Raw genomic sequence first — 14,289 nt, forward strand, 5'->3', positions numbered from 1 at the left:
AGGCCCCGGCGGGTCCCTCCCGCTGCCTGTCCGGACGCAAGCCCCGCCCACTCCCGGGCCCCGCCTCGCGCGCTCTGGCTCCTGTGCGCAGAAACCCTGGGTACCCCTGGCCCGCCCAGCTGCGGCCCCGGGGAGCGGGAAGCGGGTGCTGCGGGGGTCAAAGTGCGCCCCCCGGGTGGGGCCAGGGTCAGATCCCGCTTCGACTACTTCCTGGCGGGGCTGACCTGGGCAGCTCAGGTCACCCCGGAGCTTGTTTTCGCGTCCGCGCCTCCGGTCGCAGCTGGTGGAAAGGGACCTGGGCTACCGCGGACACTCAGGAGGTGTTTGTTGACTATTCAGTCCGGACGGGCCAGCCCTCCCTTCTGCTCCCACGTGGAGCCTTGGAGGATTTCGGGAGCCACTGACCAATCTGGCAGTGGGACCAGGTCACTAGGATGGACAACCTGGCAAAGGTCACGGGGTCAGTCCCTCGCTTCACGCGGGCGTGAGTGTGTGACCTGCCAGGAGCCTCACATGAGGGAAGCAGATTCCACCACCTGCTTGTAAGATGCCCTCCCGCTTGTAAGATGGGGTGACAGCAGGGCCTACCCACACAGTGATGGGGAGGGCCAGATGAGATAAGGGGAGGCCTGCTAATTGTCATTATTTCCTCCTGCGTCCCCAGGCAGTGGGAGGAAAGGCATGAGCTATGAACTCATCAGGTTACAGGTTCAAATGCCAACCCTGCCACTCAGAGACGTCCTGAGCCACTCCGTGCCTGTTGACGTATCTGTGCCACGGGGACAGGGCGGCCTCTCCGAAGTCGGTTCACAAGTGCAAGCTTGGAAATTCCTGGCTTAGGTCCTGGTGCTCACTAGGTGCCCAGCAAATGTTTCTAAAATTCCTACAGGAAGCTGACCCGGCCTCACCACACCTGGGTGTCTGCAGTGGCCCAGGGCACTCGGTCCCTAATGGGTCCTGCTGCTTATCTATCTGCAAAATGGGCCCCAGCAGCACATACTTCTAGTGGGACTGCAGGCCTGGTCTGGTGGGTTTTCTGGGTTCAGGCCCCTGCCAACCACTCAGACTCCTGCTCCCCCCGTGCTCCCCGTCACCCCCTCCGCTCCGTGCCATATGCAAGGGTTCTCAGTGCTGCCCCTTGTACACGCCAATACCGGTCCTGCCTCACGGCCTGTGCCTCTGCTGTCCCCTCTGCCTGAAACACCTTTCTCCCCCACCCTCCCACCGTGACTGCTGGGGCTGGTCCCTTTCATCCTGCAGGCCTCCTCTTAAATGAACTCCCCTAAGAGGCTTTCCGGCCATACACCCAAATCAGTTGTAATTCTCTGCACAGCATTCATGTCACCAATGCCTCTCCTATTTCCTCTGCTTTTAATCTGACTCTTAATCTGGACCGTCAGTGCCTCCTGGGCAGGAATCTGGCCAACTCACTCCCTGCGGGGCACTCCTGATGCACAGCCCAGGGCCTGGCACATAGTAGGCCAGGAAAAATGTTTGAGGAATGAGCAAAGGACAGACAGAAAGCATGCCACAGACATTGGAAGCAACTCTAGTCCCATGCTGGCCTGATCCTATGACTCAGACGGGGCCCTGCTGTTGGAGGAGGTGACGGTTAGTCAGGGAGCCTGACAGACAGCCCAAGAATCACAAAACTCCATGTGGGCTGCTATAAATAGATGCATGAGCAAGAGACCCAGGACAGTGCCAGGCTCCACCTGGCTGAGATCGGGAAGGCTCCTCAGAGGAGGTAACTTTGAGACTGGACCTTTAAGGACCAGTAGGAGCTTGTGAGCTCGTCAGGCAGAGAAGGGAGAAACAGTCTCCCTGTAGAGGGTTGGTGCTGTGCAAGGGGCCCCGTGTGAGGGCCCGGCGGGGAGGCAGGGCTCCCTCGTCCCTTCCTCGCTGGTTGCAGCTCCATGACCACTCAGAAACCAGAAGGGATATTGGACAGGGTCCCTGTAACAGGCTGCTTCTTGCCCTGACTCCTAGAAGACAGGTCCCCAACACCCTTCTGCGTGGACTCAGGGAAAGGGGTGTGGTCAGATCAGGATCTGGGTGTGAGCTGAGGTGGGCGGGGCCTGGGTTTACCAAGGTCTGGAGAGAGGATGTCTGCGCCCGGGATGGCAGGAGCTCATCCCTTCATTCACTCAACAGCTCCGTAGTGAGCACTGACTGTGTGCCTGGCGCTGAGGGCACGACGTTGAAGAGACAGACAAGGCCCTGCCCTCGGGGACGTGACTGGTGGACGAAACACACAAGCGAAATGCCCAGATTAAATTATAGTCGCCGGAGGATCTGCTACTGGGAAAGGAGGGAAGGGGACTGGCATGCGTCTTAGGGTGGGGCTGTAGTTTTAAAGAGGGAGGACAAGCCTCACTGGCAGGTGACATGTAAACAAAGATCTGAGCAGGTGAGGGAGGTGTCATGAGGGTGTGGGAGAACACTGCAGGGGGAGGAAACAGCGTGTGCAAAGGCCTTGAGGTGGACGGCTGGTGGGGGAGGAACAGGCGGGAGCAGCGAGGGATGAGGGCCCTGCTCTCACCTCTATGCACCCCTGCACGTGCTCACCCCCCCCAGCTCACACCCAAGTTCACACACCCCAGACACATGCACACGCTTGTGAGCACGGCGGGGTGCACAAGCATGGACCTAACCGCGGAGCGGCCACGCAGGCTCAGGCACGTGCACAGATACCACAAACCACACACACACACACACACACACACACACACACACACACACACACGGCCCTGACTCCGCAAGGGCCCCCTCAGCTTGCGCCCACAGTGCCCTCTGGTGGCCAGCCCTGGCATGGCGGCTGGACGTGAGCTGGTCACTCTACAAAGCCCTGGGCACTTCCGGGACCTCGTCTGCTCCCCCTCCCCCTCCCCGTGCTTCCTGCCCCCAGTTCCTCCACAGCAGCCAGAGCGCCTTCCAGAACACGGCTGGCCAAGCTCAAACGCTGCCAAGGCTCACTCAGCAGAGAACCTCCCCAGGCTCTCCCCAGTCCAGCCACTCCCAACCCCAGCTCTCCCCCCTGAACCTTTCTTTGCAAAGGCTGTTCCCTCAGCTTGGAATGCCCTTCCCTGCCTTCTCCACCTGACTCGTCCCTACCCCTCAAGGCCTACTTCTGAAACAGGGAGGGGAGGCTCTCCCTGACACTGCCCCCCTGGGACCCCATCACTGCCAGCGGCGGAAACCCCACCTGCGTCTCCGAGGCAGGGGCTGAGCTCTTTCTGGCCCAGCCTCAGGCCGGCTGGAGGTGGTGCTTTAGGGCAGTAAGTAATTGCCCTTGAGCTTGGAGGGAGGTGGGAGCCTCCCTCAGGGTCAGGCCCTGACATTGCAGTTTACAAAGAAGGAAACCTCGAGGGAGGGCGGAAGCTCACCTGCTGTATCTAAGCAGCCACCCCTCTTGAGTATCAAAGGATGAATTCACACCAGTTAGGCGGCTCCAGGAGCAAAACAGCAAGTGCCATTGTTAGAGCACCTACTATGTGCTAATCCCTTGAAGCTCGTGATTCTGTGGACTCACTGTAATCAAGCTGCATGGGGGCTGTGACTTTGCTCTGGTCACTGCAGTGTCCCCACACACTGCAGGTGTGCAGTGAACAGCTGTGGAAAGGAGGAGCTCACAGTACTGCAGCAAGGGGCAGCTGTTATCATCATCCCAGTGTAATAGATGAGAAGTGGAGGCTCAGAGAGGGGCTGAAGGCTGCTGGCAATGGCAGAGCTGTTGCTGGAACCGTCAGACGGAGACAGTTTTCCCTGCCCGAGCTTCCATTAATTGAAGTAGTTTGCTGGGCTTCCCTGGCGGCGCAGTGGTTGAGAGTCCGCCTGCCGATGCAGGGGACACGGGTTTGTGCCCCGGTCCGGGAAGATCCCACATGCCGCGGAGCAGCTGGGCCCGTGAGCCGTGACCGCTGAGCCTGCGCGTCCGGAGCGCGTACTCCGCAACGGGAGAGGCCGCAACAGTGAGAGGCCTGCGTACCGCAAAAAAAAAAAAAAAAAAAAAAAAAAAATTTTAATTTGCAACACCATCCTTCTGGGCAAATCACATCGCCGTTGAACTCCCTCCACCGCTTTCTGGGAAGATGCCAAGCGCTTCGCTTCTGACTGAGCCCTCAGGTATGTCCTGCCCAGGACCCTTTACGGCTGCACAGAAACCCTGAGGCTTTCCCCCAGGAAATCTTCCAGGCAGCCAGGGGCTCAGGGTGTCCCAGGAGCCCTGGCCCGGAGCCTGTCTGTCCCCAGGCCCTCCGGGAGGCAGGGCCAGGGGTTCACTGACACGCGTTATACTCCAAGCCCAAGACTTGACATGACCCGGCAAGGCCAGTGTGGTTAGACCTTCATCTCACAGACAAGGAAACTGAGGTTCAAGTCTTCAAACAGCTGGCCCAGGTTCCACTGCCAGGTAGAACAAAGCCAGGCTTTTAGCCCTGGTCAGGAGCAGCCTGCTGTGTATCAGGCATTTTACTAGCAGGCTCAAGCCTGCCCCCTAGAATCCAGGGCCTGAGAGATGTCCTCATCCCTGTGGTTTGGGGGAGTAGTACTGCAAACACAGAGACAAGCCACGTTCCCAAGATCACAGGACCAGGGAGAAGAGAGAAAGAACTGTGTCCAGACCGGGCTGACTCCACGACCCACACACATCCCAATATCTGCCTGCAAAGGGCTGTTTTCCAATCTGAGGGGAGTCCTGGCTCCACCAGGATGGAGATGACTGACCTTAAGCCAATCACCTGTCTCAGCCAGGCCTTGGAGGTGATCACATCCGTTCTCACTAGAGTTTGTGTCCCCCTTCAGCCATCCCCAAGCCTGGGCTCATATCCCTTCCCTGATGGGGGGTTCATCCTCTCACTGGCCATGTCTTCCATTCCCAGGAAACTCTGCCCATTACCACTTCCTCCTTAAGTTATGCTAAAGTTGCCTCTTCAAGATCCCAGGCTCAAATGCATCCATCCATTCAACACATACTTCCTGAACATCTGTTTTTGCCTGGCACCATGTTACATGCTGAGGGGGCGGTGACGAGCAAAACAGACAGGGTCCCTGCCGTCACGAAGCAAGCCTTCTGGGGGAGGTTGGAAAAAAAGGCAAATATATCAATGAAAGTAAATCTATACATTAATTTCAAATAGTGATAAGGGCTAAAAACAAAAGTAAAGCAGGGCAACATGACAGAGAGGCACTGGGGTGGCTCCATTAGATGGGTGGCCAAGGAGGCCTACCTGGAGGACGTTTCTTCTGAGCTCAAACTTGGGTGACAAAAAAAAGAGCTATGTGAAACTGGGTGTAGGAGCCGACTTTAAATAGTCCACGGCACACAGCAGGTGCTCAAAGAGAAGGTGAGGAGGACGCCTAATTAACCATGAACTGAACAGGGATATTTTTCTCCCTTCCCTCCCGAAACTCCACTAAAATAAAAGTAAAATAAGAAAACTTTAAGGCACAAACTCACAACGACAAAGAGAACAGGAAAGTCAATGACAGGGACAGAATCTATAAAACTTTTGAAGCTGTTAAATGAATAGAAAAATGGTAACCAACTTAGGAGAGTAGAGGAAAGTGAAATGAAAGTCTACAGGGGAGGAAGCCAATCTGCAGCCAGACCACCTACAGACAGCCCCTAGAAACAGCAGCCTGGGAGACACCAGGTCCCTCTGGAGGTGGAAGGGCAGGCAGGGATGAAAAGAAAATAAGCTAAGAGTTTGTGAAAGGAGGAGTTATGCCTTCCAACTTCCCAGAACGAAGGTCATGAGTTCCCAGACTGAAACGATCCCCCTCAACACCCAGCTGGATGTAAGAAGAAACCAAGGCAATTATCAACTCCTGGAAAAACAAATAACACAAAATAGAAAATGTAGTCATTGGGACTTCCTTGGTGGCACAGTGGTTACGAATCTGCCTGCCAATGCAGGGGACACGGGTTCGAGCCCTGGTCCGGGAGGATCCCACATGCCGCGGAGCAACTAAGCCCGTGCGCCACAACTACTGAGCCTGCGTTCTAGAGCCTGCCAGCCACAACTACTGAGCCCCCGTGCCACAACTAATGAAGCCCGTGCACCTAGAGCCCGTGCTCTGCAAGAAGTGAAGCCACCGCAATAAAAGCCCATGCACCACAGCAAAGAGTAGCCCCCGCTTGACACAACTAGAGAAAGCCTGAGCGCAGCAAGGAAGACCCAACACAGCAAAAACTAATTAATTAATTAATTAATTAATTAATTATTTTAAAAAAGAAAGAAAAGAAAATGTAGTCATAAAGTACTGCACAGCTCAGCTGGGAACAATATTTACATAATCATAATATGTAAACCAAAACACCAAATGCTGATAGATCCAAAAATTGTGACGAAAAGAGAGTGAGTAGTGGGGCAGGGGAAGTGCAGGGATCCATGTGTCAGGGACTAAGTCCTTGCCTGTAGTAGGAAGCGTCAGATACTGTCTAACACTGAAAAGAGAGAAAAGAAATAGCAATACAAGCATGTGATTGAGAAGTAAGGGGGACCTACAAGGGCTGGAAGCAGTCCCACCAGAATGGCAGCTGAGGGAGGGTCCGTTTGGGTCTCTGCTGCATCCCAGTGCCTAGAGTCCAGTATACAGTAGGTGCTCAGTTCCTGTTTGTCAGTGGGTGCAAGCAGGTGGCCGCTGGTTTTCTGTTCCTGGTCTCATAGGCCTTGCAGTGCCGTCTGACTTCTAACACTATGTGCCTGCATCGATCTAATAAGAATTAGAAGTCACTTGAAGGAACACTTAAAGGACAGCGTGTCTAGAGTACAGCCCAAGCAGGAGGCGAGGACCGCGGAGTGAGGGCCTGAGGCTACGAGGTCAGCAGGCCCGGGGCGTGGAAAGCCCAAAATGGAATATTTTTAGAAGATCTGGGCTGTCCGGCCGGCCTGCCAGCCAACCGCTCAAGAACAAAGACACAAGTCTCCCCAGAGCCCTGGGGGCCAGACGCCCTCCCACAGCCTCGGCGGTGCTGGCCCTGCGACCCCGCCCGGCGCCGCCCTTCTGCCCTCAGCCTGGCTTCCAGCGGAGCCAGAGTGCGGAGCCGGTCGCGTGGGCGCGGGGCCCGCGAGGGGCCCGCCGGGGAGGGATCCGGGCGCCATCGGACCCCGAGTCGAACCCCAGATCCGTCCTGCGTGGTACCCCACGGGGCACTGTGACCAGCGCTTTGCAGCAGAAAATGCTATAAATGTCGAGTGTTTTCTACCAGCGTCTCCCTCCGGCTGCCCAGGCCTAGGGCGAGGGCACGGCCTGGCTCCCTGAGACCGCGGAGCCCCACCGCGAGGAACGTTCTGCTCCCAGACCCTCTCCAGCGGCCGACACGTCGTCCTCTGAAAAGCCAGAGACAGTACAAGTTCAAGTGCTTGAACTCGGAGGGTCACAAACACTCTCGGGTAGAAAGAAGAATTTCCCCCCCTCCCCCCTCGGGCTGCTGGGGGCGGGGTGCCTTGATGCCCAGAGGAAGTAATTCATTTCCTCCCCAGGCCCAGGACTCAGACTGATTCTGACACTTGCTGGGCGGCCCCCAGGATCCCCCAGCTCTTCAGACAAGTGGCTTCCACTGCCCTGGGTCTGGGCGTTATTGTGCTTGGGGCTTAGAGGGCCAAGAGGTGGCAGGAAGGATGCCGGGTCTGGCACACTCGGAGGTGTCCCTCCACAGGGCTGTTCTGTGATGACCAGGGCACCAGCTGCATGATGACCTTTTTGTTGGTGGCTGGGCAGGGGCAGGGGAGGAGGGCTCCACGCTGCCCAGGACCACATGCCCCAAGCCTGGCTTCCTCTGCTGCTGGTGGGAACACCCGCTTCTGCCAGCTGGTTTGTGCCTTGTTTGAACCACCGGGAAAGTTTGCCCAAAGTTGCAGCCTGGTCCCAGTTGCAAGGGGGGAAGGCAGGAAGTCCTCCAACAGGCCAGCCGTAATGATATCTGGGCCTAAGTTCACAAGGAATGTGTTTATCTTCGGTATGCTTTTCTTTTCAAACATTTCTGCAAGAATTATTTGTTGTTGTTTTTTAATAAATTTATTTATTTATTTATTTTTAATTTTGGCTGCATTGGGTCTTTGTTGCTGTGCGCGGGCTTTCTCTAGCTGCAGTGAGCGGGGGCTACTCTTCGTTGCGGTGCACGGGCTTCTCATTGTGGTGGCTTCTGTTGGTGCGGAGCACGGGCTCTAAGCACACGGGCTTCAGTAGTTGTAGCACGTGGGCTTCAGTAGTTGTGGCTCACGGGCTCAGTAGTTGTGGCTTGTGGGCTCTACAGCACAGGCTCAGTAGTTGTGGTACACGGGCTTAGTTGCTCCGTGGCATGTGGGATCTTTCCGGACCAGGGCTCAAACCCATGTCCCCTGCACTGGCAGGCGGATTCTTAACCACTGCACCAGCAGGGAAGTCCCAAGAATTATTTGTTATTTTTAATATAAATTAAATATATAATATTTTAATATGTTAAAAAAGTCAGTTAATATAATTATATTATTTTGATATTTTAATGTAAACAAGCAAAATGACATCATTATTTTTGACTCTGTTCTTTACAACTAAATCCTGCCTCTTACATGCAGCCTTCCTGGATTACCCAAATTGATCCTCATGAGACTTGACACCACCTAGTGACCCAAGACTCTGCTCCAGTGGTGTCAGGGGCTGGGTGTATGTAGTGGTTTGGGGGGAGCAGATGATCATGGCCAATGTCCCCTGATTCTAATCCAGCCCCGTAGTTTCACAGGGAAGGGGTAAACAGTGGCTCTAGTGTTTGACCCTGGGCCGAGTTCCAAGACAGCACCCCCTCCGCAGCCCCCAGCCCCTCAGAGGTCCCAGCAGAAATATGTTGAAAAAGGAATAACATCAGAGATGGGGAAAGTCACAAAATCCCCCTCTGCTTATCGCCTGCTGCATTCCAACCCCCCTAAACTCACTGGTGTTAAACAACTATTTTACCATGCTGTCTCTGTCCCACGATGTCTAGGGCCTCCGCTGGATTCATCCGGAGGCCCTTCATTTCCATTCATTTCCAAGTCTGGCACTCGGGCTGGGAGGACTCCAGGGCTGGAGCCCCTCCACACAACCCCCGTCCCTGGCCAGGGCTTCCTCACAGGGGCTGGACAGAGGGTGGAAGCTGCATGATCCTTTCTGCTGGCATTGCTGCTGCCTGATTCTATGGGCCAAAGCAACCCGCCCAGTGCTAAGGGGCAGAGACATCGACCCTGCCCCACAGTGAGCGGAATGACAGAGAACTTGCAGCCATTTTTCAAAACCTCCACACCCCTTCTGCAGTTGTCATGGGCAGTGACCATTCACAGAGCTACCTACCGCACTTCCCAGTGTGACAGCGTGACTCATAGGGCAGGGCCCCAGCGGGGACTTCCTCCTCCAGTGAGGAGGCTGGAGCGAGTCCCTGCGGGACAGGAGTGGGGCTGGAAGGTGGGGACGGGATCTGAGAAAGACTCGGAAGCCTTAGTGGCTGGTAGGAAGAGGGTAGAGGCCAAGGGAGGAGGCCAGGGTTACGGGGAGGCTCGCAGCCTCCTCCAGGGCCTGGAGGAGGGTGTCAATCATAAAATAAAATGGGGTGGGGCAGTAAGTGTGGGAAGAGAAGATAGTGAGTTTGGTGGGAACACGTTGGAATGAAGATTTGACGGCCACCTCATCTTTGCAGGCTGAGTGCCAGCACCACCTTCCCCAGGAAGCCCTCCCTGCTGCTCCGGGTGGAATTACTGTTCCCTCCTCTGGGCTCCCGAAAGCCCTGTTCTGCCCTCATCACACTGGCTCGGAGTCCTCAGTCCCAGGACAGCGCATGTTTGAGGCCCCAGCCTCATCCAGGGCAGGGGAAAGGCAGCTACAGGCTGAGGGGCCTTGCAGCGCCAGGCAGAGCAGTATCCCTCCAAGGGCTGCCAGAAGCCTCGCTAGGGTGGAATTCTGGCTCTTCCCTCACTAGTGTGTGACCCCAGGCAAGTTAAGGGATCTCTGAGCCTCAGTTTCCTCCTCTGTAAAGTGGGTATTTTAATGGTCTTCACTCTTAAGAGTCAGGGTGAGGATTAGAATGTGCCCAGCACACAGTCAGAGCTTCAGCGAGGCTGGGCTGAGAAACCAGCCCCCTCCTGAGGTCAGGCAGGAACAGGCCTAGGATCTGGGCCAACTCAGAAGCCACCTAGGGTCTTGAGCTGGACGCCAGGCCCCTCCCTCAGGGGTGCCCGGTGTAACCCAAAGGCCACAAGGGAAGGGCTGGTGGGAGGCGCTCCCCAAGAACTCGTGGGCGGGCAGCAGATTTAGAAAAGGGGGGTTCATCACCCGACCCGCAAGTTACTAAAAACAGCCCTGTGGTGGGGACACTTCAGGGGGTGGAATCAGAGGTGGCCTCCGGAGGAGGGAGACATTTCAGTTCGAAATTCAAACAGTGATAAGACATAGAGTGAAAAGTGTCCCCGGCTCTGGCCCCCGACGCCTGGGTGCCCCCCTGCGATGTAGCCCGTGTGCATCTTTGCGCGGCAAGGCAGCCTCTGTTCTCCACACACCGTCCCTTTGTGACTCAACGTCCCAAGGCCCCGAGTGTCCTTTCAGCTCAGCATGGGGAGAGCAGCCGTCCTCGTCACAGCGGCCTACAGAGTGTCCACAGAGTGACTCCCCCCGCAAGGCACTCAGTAGTCCCCTGCTGACAGGCATTCGGGTGCCTTCCTGTCTTCTGCACTGACAATGAATGTCTTCGTGCAAACACCATTTCCCATCCACATGAGTGAATCCAAGGAAGACAGTCCCGAGAGGGCCGCTGGAAAAGGGCACACACTCCTCAGTGTAGCCAGATGTGGCTACATTACCCTCTGCACTCTGGGGCCAGCAGAGGTTCTGAGCCAGCCATGTCCACACGGAAGGGTCTACTGAATACGGGGTGCTCGGGTCGGGAGGGCAGTCGGGCAGCAGCCCGGCACAGACAAGGGTACAGAGATGGGGAGGGGGGTCACAATGAGCTTGAAGGGAGAAGGGAAGTGGGGAGTCATGGGTGAAGTGGGCGTGGCGTGACTGACTTCCCACAGGTATCGTGATGGTCAATGAGGTGCACACCACCCGCACCCAGTTGGGGCAGGCCCCACAGAAGGGACAGAGGCCATGGGTTCAGCCTGGCCCAGCAGTCAAGCACTCAGGCTGAGGGGACAGGGTACCTGGGCTCAAATCCTACTCTGCCACTGATTTATTGAGTCACTTGGTCTCTCTCAGCCTCAGTTTCCTCATCTGTAAAATGGGACCATAACAGCTACTCCCTGGAGGGAGATCACTCATGCAGAGCCAGGTGCTCAGTGGTCCCTGTCTGCTTCCCCTGGTCCTCCGATCAGCCTGGGGGGACGTTTGCCAAGTGACAGTGCTGCAGATGACACGCTCAAGGCACGAGGGCCAGGGTCTCCACAGCACCCCTTCTGGGCTGTGGACTCTGGTCGGCCACACTGGCTCCTTGGGCCTCCCCTGTCTCGTCTGGCACATGGGACTCGGATCCTGGGTGCTGTGATGGGGTTCGGATGAGGGGCGTGTCTGTGCATGCTGGCACGAGGAGTGTGGGCTGGAGATGGGAGGGATGTGGCTCGGTCCTGCGGGCAGAGTGGGGCGGGTGAGGCGAGGCCATCTCTGCAGCCTCTTCTGGGCCCAGTCAAGCGGCCAGGGCCAGCTGGATGGTTTTGATAAGTGAACATGTAAACAACAAACAACACAGATGTCCTGGGCTCCAGTGGAGGCTGGGCCCGCTCAGGGAGTTCCAGCAAAGGGGACCTGGGGGGATAGGGTTCAGGCAGCCTTGTTGCAGGTGCCACGAGGAGTTTGGGCAGAGAGGCGTGAGGTCTTATTCTATCCACAGGACAAAATAGAGTGATAAATAACAGTAGTAAAAAGAATAGTAACGATAAGAGTACTCACTTACTTAGTGTTTATGGTGTTATTTAATCCTCAAAACAACCCTGAGAGAAAATATTTGCAAAACACATCTCTGATAAAGAGTTTGTACCCAGAATATACAAAGAATTCTTACAAGTCAATCATAAGAAAACAAACAACCCAATAAAAAATGTGCAAAAGGCCTGAACAGACACCTCACCAAGGAAGCTATCCAGACAGCAAACAAGCCGATGAAAAGATGCTTTCACCACCAGTCACCAGGGATGCAAACTGAGACCACAGAAAGAGTCCATTGCACACCTGTTAGGACAGCTAAGATTTTTTTTTATACACAGATTTTTAAAAATTGAAGTCTAGTTGATTTACAACGTTGTGTTAATTACTGCTGTACAGCAAAGTGATTCACTTACACATTTACATATATTTTTTCATATTCTTGTCCATTATGGTTTATCACAGGATACTGAATATCTGTGCTATACAGTAGGACCTTGTTGTGTATCCATCCTATATATAAAAGCTTACATCTGCTACAAACATGTTGGCAATCTCCTATAAAATCAAATCTATACCTACCTACAACCCAGCCATTCTACTCCTAAGAGAAATGAAAACCTACAATGACACACACACACAACTTGTATGTAAGTATTAATAGCAGCTTTATTCATTATAACTAAATCCTGGAAAGACCCCAAATACCCACAGAACTTGCGAACGGACAGACGAATGTGGTCAATCCGTCAATGGGCAACTCCCCAGAAACAAAGAAACGAACTCCAGATATGGGAACAACACGGTGCGTCCCAAGGGCGTTGCATCCAAGATGCCAGACCTAAAAGGTGACACTCGGCAGGATTCCGTTTGAATGCCATTGTGGAAAAAGGAAAACTAGACACAAGACAGAGCCGTGGCTGCCAGGGCAGGGGTGGTGGGTTAACCGCAAAGGAGCTCAAGGGAACTTGTGATAAAGGAAATGATGCTGGTGGTGGTCGTTGCGTAACTATACATTTGCCAAAAACTGTCAAACACACTTAAATGGTGAATTTTATTGTATGCAAATTATACCTTATTAAAGCTGAGGGGGCGGGGTGGAGGGAAGCCTGTCTTCCCTTCCTGTTGGGGCAGTCCCTGCTGTGTCACAGGTGAGGAAACCGAGGCTCAGCAGGTGACGTGATGGCTCCGAAGCCTGTGGCAAATGCTGACCTGAGGGGATGTGGACAGGCTGGCCGTGAGGCCGGTGGGAAAGCCTCCGGTGGAGCCAGGGCTGGGGCAGCCAAGGCTGTGGAGGGAAGGGCTCAGGCCCAGGGCAGCCTGTGGGAAGGCTGCTGGAGATGCAGAGATTCCAAGGACGCAGGGCAGAGGGACATGTGACAGCACCGATGTGCACAGGGCAGCAGGCAGGAGCCTTCTCACCCGAAGCTGTGGCTCAGAGAGGTCAGGTGAGTCCCCCAGGTCACACAGCAAAGCCGGTGACAGAGTCGGACCTGCCGACTCCAAAGCTAGTGTCCTTGCTCTGGGGACAGAGGGCAAACAGGAGGCCTGAGGCCTTTGATGAGCAGCCCAGTCCATTCACTTCTCTCTGGGCCTCAGTTTCCACCTCCATGAAGTGGGGGGAGAGAGACGAAGGCCTGGAAAGCGCTGCCTGGGCCCCGTCCCCACGTGGCCGACACCTGCTCTCATGCTGGGTGGGGAAACCAATCAGGAAGGTAGGTCAGCGGCCAGAGGGGACACTCCCTCCTCCCTGGGCCTCAGTTTCCCCGGCTCGCGGGAGCAAACTGGCTAAATGACAGGTGGAAAACTGGGGGCCACAGTTAGCACCCACACACATTCTGCCTTACCTCCGTGCCTGCCTTTTCCCCTGTTTCCCCTCGAACGTGTATTATGCAGAGTTTAAAGCACACAGGAAGTAACAGCCTGGGCCAGCCATGTTCACGCGGAGCTCCTGGGCTCTCTCACTGGCATAACCTTTTTCTCTGAACCCTTCAGCATGTGTCCCTGGAGAACAAATACATTTTCCTCGTAACCACAACACGATTATCCCACCTAAGAAAAAAGCCATCATGCCACAGACACCTAATACACAGGCCACGTTCAAGTACCCCATTAACCCCGCATGATTTTTATGGCTGATTTTTTTTTCAAACCAGGATCTGACAAGATTCACATATTCTACTTGGTTTTATCTCTTTTTTCCCATAATTTTTTTTTTTGGCCGCACTGAGCAGCATGTGGGATCTTAGTTCCCCGACCAGGGATCGAACCCGTGCCCCCTGCAGTGGAAGCATGGAGTCCTAACCACTGGAAAGCCAGGGAAGTCCCCACATTTTTAATTTAAAAAAATGTACATCTCCAGGGCTTCCCTGGTGGCGCAGTGGTTGAGAGTCCGCCTGCCAATGCAGGGGATGCGGGTTCGTG

The sequence above is a fragment of the Lipotes vexillifer genome, unplaced genomic scaffold (assembly GCF_000442215.2).
Source record: "Lipotes vexillifer unplaced genomic scaffold, Lipotes_vexillifer_v1.1 scaffold533, whole genome shotgun sequence".
NCBI classification, from domain to species: domain Eukaryota; kingdom Metazoa; phylum Chordata; class Mammalia; order Artiodactyla; family Lipotidae; genus Lipotes; species Lipotes vexillifer.